Below are 8,881 nucleotides of genomic sequence, written 5' to 3' on the forward strand. Positions count from 1 at the left end.
AGTTTGTGGCACTCTGGCAGTCCCTGCTAGTGGGGCTGTTACAAGCCACCACAACTTGAATCAGTCCCAAGGCCCAAAATCTGTGGTTATGGCTGAATAGCTCTTGGGCTTGAGGTGTCAAAGTTAGTTGTAAAATACCCTTTTCCCATTCTGCCCCTGTCTTGTGCACTGAATACTGTTTTGTCACTTCTGAAGATTGGGGGCATTGCAATTAATTAAATGACCCCTTCACGATTTGAATCTTGGTGCTGAAAGCTGGCACTCTAACCAACAGCATCATGCTACTTATCAAAAATATTGCTCCTTCATAAAGAATTTCCTAACGTATTTGCGGCCATCCTGCTACTGCAGATGCAGTGTTATACTAGGGTTCTGTGGCAGAAGCAGGGAGAGCAGCTACCAGAGTACTCCAGATAGTTAATTCCTTAATACTAACTGAATATTTGTACCTACAAAGTGTTTTCTATCCAAGGAACTCAGAGAGTTTTACAATAATAGTCTTACAGAACTTCTGTAAGGAGCTATTATCCCCATTTTAGAAATTGGGAAACCAGGGCACAGTACAATTAAAGGACTGGCACAGAGTCAGACAGGGCCTGATTTTTAAAAAGGCATGTAGGCACCTAAAGCTGCAGATTGATGCTTAATAGGACTTTCAAAAGCGCCTAGCGGTCCAACTCCCATCTTTGTAAAATACTTTAGAGCATTTATACATGCTACATAAGTGCAAAGTATAATTATTTATTACTGTTTATTAAATGGCATCTCCACTATTGGAAATCCCCAGTGGGAGTTAGGTGCTTAGTGGAATTTTCAAAAATGTCTATAGCCAACTACTACCTTTATTAAAAAAAACAAAAAAAACAAAACAAAAAAACAAACTGTTCTACAAATCTGTGGCAGATAGAACTCAGACCTCTTTATTCTCCGTCTTGCACTTTAACAGCCAGGCACTGCCTAAATGAAACTAGGTAATATAGACTTACCTAGCAGCCATAAATTATGAGCCAGAACTTAACTAAAGTTGCACAGCAGGAAACTTGTGCTAAATTTAACACCTTTTAAGCACAGTACTGGTGCCAGGCTTGCAGGCAATAGTAGGGATTCCATTTAATAAACAAAATAGTATTAATTAATTATACTTCCCCCAATATAACATCTAAAGGCTTGAAAGTACTTTAGAAAGATGGGTTATATCACTGTTTTACAGATGGGGAAATTGAGGCATAGAAAGCATTGACTTGCCTGACATCACAGATTGAATCATTGAGCAAATCAGAGCATGAGCCTAGATATGTTATGCCATTAATAAAGAACTAATTAAGTGGATTCTCCTCTACTAATTATATTATCTTGTTTCTTGGACATTTATGTTCTATGTTGCAACAGGGTGTAGCTGTAATTGACTTCCAATTTCCTGCAGAGGGAAGCATTTGCCAATACATAAAAACAAGGACTTCAAGTTAAATGATCCTTTTAACAATGGAAGGGATAGCTTTATACAGCAAAAACTCTAAACCTTTCTCCTTAAACCAAACTATGGAATTCAAATAATATGTGTCACCCAAAAAGGCTTTTTTATTCATTTATTGTGTAAAAGTCTATTTTCTATGTAAAAAGAGTATATACTGGATGATGGATAATAGCTCCAGTTCAGCACAGTTATTTCCAGGAAAATGAAATCGTGTCATGGTAAGAAACATTTATTTTTGCCCATAGCTGTACTACAGAAAAGCTAGTTTTCTCTCTCATTTCTACATCATCAGCAACTGGATGATTATATAGGAGAAAACTCCTTTCATCCCTGTAAAGTGAATAATGCATTGTGAATAACACTTCTAGTGGAACTTTTTCTATCACAGGCATATTGTTTTAAGCTACCAAGAAATCAGACTTATTTTCTTGAGTGCTACAAGGGAGCATTGGATCATCTAGTTTGATTTGCAGTATAACACAGGCCATAGAATTTCAAATGACTACCCAAGTCATGAGAGAAATAATGTATTTGACTGAAGAAAGGCATCCAATCTTGATGTGAAGACAAGAAGAGATGTGCTGTAAAAGGTCTGCCCTTCTTAATTTATACATCTGCCCCTCTCCAGCTAGCCTTCAAGCCTCGCTGTGGGCTGCGCCCAATACTTTAGGAAATGCTGCTGTATATAAAGTTTCTACAAACATTCTACCTAATTCTAAAATGTGACTAGATGCTACTGTGAATTTACATTATAACCCTAGCCAACTTTGTAGTTATTTCCCATTTCCTACTGGTTGAAGCTGTAGGGTAGATGGGCTCACCCACCACCTTCTTCAGGTTAGAGTGCATGATAGAGAAAATACGCATGTCCTGTATGCACTGCTGCCTCCACCATTGCTATCAACAGGTCCTTATTTTCTAGGGAAGAAAAGGCATCTGTGGTCATGTCCAAATTTTCAAGATTACTGCAACAAGTATTTTGATTTCTTATGCACTTTCTGAAGAGTTGTACTCTCATAACAATGTTATTTAAATCCTAGACTTAGAAAAAAGGAATGTACACATTTAGATAAATACAAGACATTCTCAAGGATATTAAGACAGATACGCATTATGATCAGTGCTCTCTCTGTGAGGGCTGATGGACTGATCGATCACGGTGATGAAGGCAGATATCGGCACTGGGATGGGTGCGCGTAGATCCTCAGCTGATACAAATTGTTATAAGCTCTGTTTCAGTTTGCACTGGGTGAGGACTTGACCTCCGTATGGTAAGCTGAGTGAAAGATACTAAGCATTATAAAAATAAAATCCCTAAAAAAGTAAATTCCTAAACATTATAGCTTATGAAAATAATGTATAAATAGCTTCAAGTACTCTTGAATCTTTGCAAACAGTTCTCATGCTGCCTCTTATGCATACACTAAAGAATCTCTAATGGTAAAACAAGAATGTCCATAACAGTTCACAACATTCATATTTTATTAGCTCATTCTATTTCAAAGCAAGCTAATAATTTAGTGCAGTGGGGTATTTCTGCCCATTTGATTCTCTAGGAATACAACATCCAATTGTTTTTATTTTACATTGCTGCCCAAAATGACATAGCTTGCTTTTTGGTTTAGAGAAAGAGTTGGCACAGGAATGCTGCTGTGGTTGAGTCTGGGCAAATCTCTTACATTCCTAGATACACAGCACTGTAGCCTGTCATGATTTGTGATGATAGGTAGCATTTCCATTTCATACTAGATTTATACTTGTCTGATACATTTCAATCTCATGATATACCCTTGTTCCTTATACCACACTGCAGAATTTTTCTACTGTATAAACCCAACGTGATAATTCAAAAGCGATTCTATTTCTTTCTTGTTTTCAGTGTTCCCTTAGGCCTAGATTCTGCTTAGATCTTATGGGGTGCTCATTGTAACATGAATGTGGTAAAGTGTAAGCAGCCTCCACTTTGCATAGCCTGTATAATGGCTGGGATTGCAGAAAATGCTTCCTAATTACTGGATTTATTTTTTTAAATTAAGTGTTTACAAAGATAAAGAAGAAAAATCAGGGGTTTGGAAAATTTTGATTTTTTGGCAAAAAATTCTAAATGAAATGTTTTATTGATTTAAAAATTAAAAGTTTAGATGGGAATACCGCCCACTCTCACTTTTAATTTTTTTTCCACTTGAAAAAGTGGAAGGTAAATAAGTGAGAGTGGATTTTTTTCACATTTTTTACTCTGCCCCCCTTGTTTACAAGTTGCTAGAAAATTCTGAGTCATGAGCCAATCATAGTAGAGAGATTTGCATATTTACAAGGTTATTGATAAATTAACTGTTTTGTGATCATTTAAATCCCTAACAATGTCTATGAGCCAATCTGAATACAGAGGATTACATATCATAAAATTATTGAGAAATAACCACACAATAATTACAAAGTAGAACTATCCGCCAAATCCAGGATGCAGAGAATTGCAAAGCTGGGTAAAAACTAAATAGTTACTCAATTACCTATATATGGTTATTGGAGACAATTCCAATTAAGTATAATGTTTAATCATTATAGAATTAAACATTTTTAGTTTAGTTTTTTTTTAAAATTCTGCTTTAGAGGTACAATAGCTGCTTTATAAGGAACCATGGCAGTTAATTAAACAAAGCACGAAATGGGCAATTTGTGCACTTGATAATTAACGTGTTTCTTTGATTTTTTGGTAACATTTCTGTTAAATCTAAATAAAATTGCTGATGGACAAATTCTAATTGCATTTAAGCAGATATCAATTTCATAAAATTACGCAAGCTTTTACAAAAATCAATGTAGTGATTAATAATTATGCATATATAAGCAGATGTCCTTTTGTAATGGGAATGTTCTCTCCAAATAATCTTAGTGTAGATAAAGTAATAAAGATACTTTACAACTTTTAAAAACAAGTTAAAATAAATTTGTTTTCTATATGTATTTCAGAAAGAATATTTCTTATAATATGTAAGATATAGTAACAAAGTGCACTCCGTTCATTATGGACAATAAATAACTGCATAGTGAACCAAAATATATTCATATCCTACCACTAAAAGAGTTATGACAAAATGTCCGTTATAGAATCTCTAAACACTGCTAGTGTTTTGAAGCATTGCTGAATGTTGAGGTGGAAGAAGAGAGAAGGTGAGGACAGCAAGACCAGCTAGACAGATTGTCAACTGTTGAAATGATTTAAAGTTGTTATACAGAGTTTACATTATCTTCAAGTTACAATACATATTGTCAGTTTAATAAATTTTCTAAGACAGAGACTTTTACAATACAAGTAACAATACCTATGTTAGCACTGCTTGAAAAAACTCAAACAAACAGCTGAAGTAGGAGATTTTATATAAAAATCTTGCTCTAGTTGCATGGGAGGTAATTGTTTGGCTATACGCAGCACTGGTGAGGCCTCAGCTTGAGTACTGTGTCCAGCTTTGGGTGCCATACTTTAAGAAAGCTGTGAACAAAGTGGAGTCCAGAGGAGAGCAACAAAAAAAGATAAGTGGTTTAGAAAACATGACCTGTGAGGAAAGTTTTAAAAACTGCATGTTTAGTCTTAAAAAAACTGATAGGGGACCTGCTAACAGTCAAATATGTTAAGGGCTGTTATAAAGAGGATGGTGATCAATTGTTCTCCATGCCAACTGAAAATAAGACAAGAACTAATCAGCTTAATCTGCAAAAAGGGAGATTTAGGTTAGATATTAGAAAAAAATTATAACTATAAAGGTAGCTAGGTAACTGGAATAGGTTACTCAGGGAAATTGTGTTATCCCATCCTTGGAGATTTTTAAGAACAGGTTAGACAAACATCTGTCAGGGATGGTCTAAGAATACTTGGTCCTGCCTTCAAGCAGGGGGCTGGACTAAATGACCTCATGAGTCCTTTCCAGTCCTATATTTCTATGTTTTGCCTTTTTATCACATGAGCTTCACATCTTCTTTCCCAATGAATTCAAAGAAGAAACAAAAGAGTTAATAGTTCATTGAATCCTTTATTAATGTCTTAAGAGCTGCTTCAAAGCTCATTAAAATAAATGAAAGCTTCTATATTGACCTCCGTGGACTCTGATTCAGCCCATTGTGGTTCTATGAAGACACCTGATAAGAAGCGATCCAGCTTGTTGAGAATTCGGGGTGTACCAAATGAAGAAATTGTGCTTGAGAAAGGGTTAAGGTGGTGACTACAGCTATGGAAGAAGTAAGTGAAAAGAATACAAGAAGCTCTTATGATATACCATACCACCAGCATAAAAAAGAGGTAAGCCATCTCAGGGAAAAGGAGTAAGTGAAGTCAGCTGGCAAAAGAAACGAGATCTTGAGCTGTATGTTAAGGTCATGCTCCCATTCTTAAATTCATAAGAATAAAGGACGACCAAAGGGAAAACCCACTGCATACATTGAATACTCTTCTATCAAGTGTGGTCAGGATGGATGAGCTCCTCTTGACTGACATATTTGCATAGGGCTAGATAAAGGATAGGCATGTGGCCTGCCAGGGTAAGCCCCCTAGCGGGCTGGGCCTGTTTGTTTACCTGCCGCGTCTGCAGGTTCAGCCGATCGCAGCTCCCACTGGCTGCAGTTCGCTGCTCCAGGCGATTGGGGGCTGTGGGAAGCAGTGTGGGCTGAGGGATGTGCTGGCTGCCACTTTCCACATCACCCATTGGCCTGGAGCGGCAAACTGCAGCCACTGGGAGCTGCGATCGGCTGAACCTGCGGATGCGGCAGGTAAACAAACCGGCTTGGCCCACCAGGGAGCTTACTTTGATGGGCCACGTGCCAAAGGTTGCCGATCACTGGGCTAGATTCACAAAGGGATTTTAGGCATTGCAGTGCCTAACTCCTAGTCACCAGGTGGAATTCTCAGCCCTGAGGCAGGCCTCTAGGCATCCCATACAATGCACAGGGAGAATTAGGCACCAATAAAAGAGATTATCCGAAGCAAGCAAGCTGAGTGGGGAGCCACCTCAGCAAGACAGGAGTTAAATGCAGTGGTTTAAGGCCAAGATTCACAAAGGTACTTAGGTGTTTGTTGCTTATCTCTGCTTGTGATTCTCAGCTATGAACCCTCTTGTGGAGTTAGGCATCTAAGTCAGGTCAGCCCTTTCTCATGAAAGACCACAGAGCCGTCCATATTGTAGTCAATAGTCCATTGGTTAGGGTATTTTACTGTAAGCAGTGTCAGGATGAGCTCCACCCTGACATCTGGTGGTGAGGTGTGGCAAATTGTGGAAAAGAACTTCAGGGGCCAATCTCATTTGCATAGGCACACCCACCACGCCTAGAATGAGGCCATAGCTGCCCAAATGGTCACTTTGGCTGCTGTGGGATCCCCAGTGTCTCTGTTATTGGGGCAGGAAGAATAAATTGCTATTACCCTGATTATGGGAACTGTGCTTGGAACTGTACTTGGCCTTTTGTTATGATGGAGGGACTCACCATCAACTAAGTAGCACTCGCTAGGCAAGGGTCATGGGTTCCAAAACTCTGTGAATTGAGAGAGGTTGGGGACAAGTATTAATAGTTGGTGGCATGGGCCCTATGCTAATTGCACTTCCTCCTCTCTCCACTGTGGAATATCAGAGCTAATTTTGATGTCATTAGAAATCTAGTTACAGGCTGCTGAGCTCGCTTTGGGCTAATGGTCTACTAGCACTGAGGCTCCCCTACTACAAGCTGAATTCACCAAAGAGCTGAACTGACGGTTGTGTTAAGTAGTGGGGGAGCCTGAAGATATATTGTGGAGCAGTTTGCAGGATGGCTGGAGTGCCTTGTGGACAGGTTGATGGAGCAGTTCATAGAACAGCGGGAGCTGCTTGTAGGACGCGACGTGGAGCAGTTCGTGGGACGGCGGGAGCTGCATGTGGGCCGCAGAGCGGAGGTGAGCAAAGCAGTTTGTGGGGCGGCTGGTGGAGCAGAGCAAAGGCCTACGGAGCTGTGGGGCGGTCAGCTTCAGATCACGTAAGGTGCCTCTTACCTCTGCCCCCATCTCCACCCAGGTTGGGAGGTAAAGCTCTGTAGATAAACTTTTGAACTCTGGGGCTGCCCTGACCAGGGACAGAGACTTTTGGGTTATTGGACTTTTGGGACTTTGGGTGATTTGGGGTTGCTGGACTCAAGAACCAAAGGGAAAGGACATGCCCCAATTTGCTTGGGGTGGGTTTTTTTTTTGCTCATGGGTTGTGTTATGAATCCTGTTGGTGGTGTTTCCCCAACATAATGTCACATTGTTTCTCTCTGTTATTAAAAGACTTTTGCTACACTCAGACTATGTGCTTGCGAGAGGGGAAGTATTGCCTCTTGGTGGCGCCCAGCAAGGGTGGTATATATTTTTCCCAGGTCACTGGGTGGGGGCTCAAGCCGGTTTGCATTGTGTTATTGGAATGGATCCCCTAGATATTGAACCCGGCCCTTGTTGCTGCCAACTCTGATGGGCAGAAGGGTTACATAACAGGGATGTGGGAGACATGTTTTCAAATCCTTGCTGTACCTGAGTTGGAGCAAGATCTGGACTCAGCTCTGCTGTATCCCAGGTGAGTGCCCTAACAGTCAGGTTGTTTTAGGGTGGGGGCTTTTTCAATCTCTCCTGGTGCAGACAGTGGTTAAAGCACTCACCTGAGATGTGGGAGACCTGAGTTCAACACCCAGCTCCAGATCAGGCAGAGCAGTGATTTGAATTTTTGTCTCCCATATCCTAGGAGAGTGCCTGAACCACTGTGCTACACCCCCCAACCAGTTCCCCAAATGCCTGACCTACTTGCCCTCTGGCTATATTTTGCTCCGGTTAGGTATGCTGAGAGCACGCCTACCAGATTGGGCCCCACAGGTGAGAGAGACAGGGAAACACCTAGTTTGAGAATCCCACTGAAGGTTTGGCTTGTGCTGCAAGCAGCTCATTAACTGTGGGTGGCATCAGGACTGTGGGTAGCTTTGACCATGCCTTCTGGGTAGTAATGTAGGCATCTAGAGGACTTTAGGCACCTACAGGTGAGAATGTCACTGGTGCCTAAAAGTTGGACTTTAGGCACCTAAAGAAGCAGTTAGGTACCTTTGAGGATCTGGGCCTTAGTTTCCTGTGAAAGATGGGGTATTATTTGATGTCGTGACTAGATTACTAGTGCCCCAGACCTTTTGAGTCTTAACGTTTTTTAAAAAAAGCACTAAATTGTATTAAAATGTCTTCACCCTTTTTGCAGGACCCTTTAGATCCCATTTCATTATTAACCTCTCTCAGTTTAATGCCTCTTGCAAATATTTATACAGTGTTATACATTCCTTCTCTTAAGATCGCTGACATAGTGTGAGCAAGGTGCCTAGGCTGTTCTTATCCCTCTAGCACTGTTCTCTGATTTTGCTCACTAAATTAACTTTTTA

This window comes from Lepidochelys kempii, chromosome 4, assembly GCF_965140265.1.
Source record: "Lepidochelys kempii isolate rLepKem1 chromosome 4, rLepKem1.hap2, whole genome shotgun sequence".
NCBI classification, from domain to species: domain Eukaryota; kingdom Metazoa; phylum Chordata; order Testudines; family Cheloniidae; genus Lepidochelys; species Lepidochelys kempii.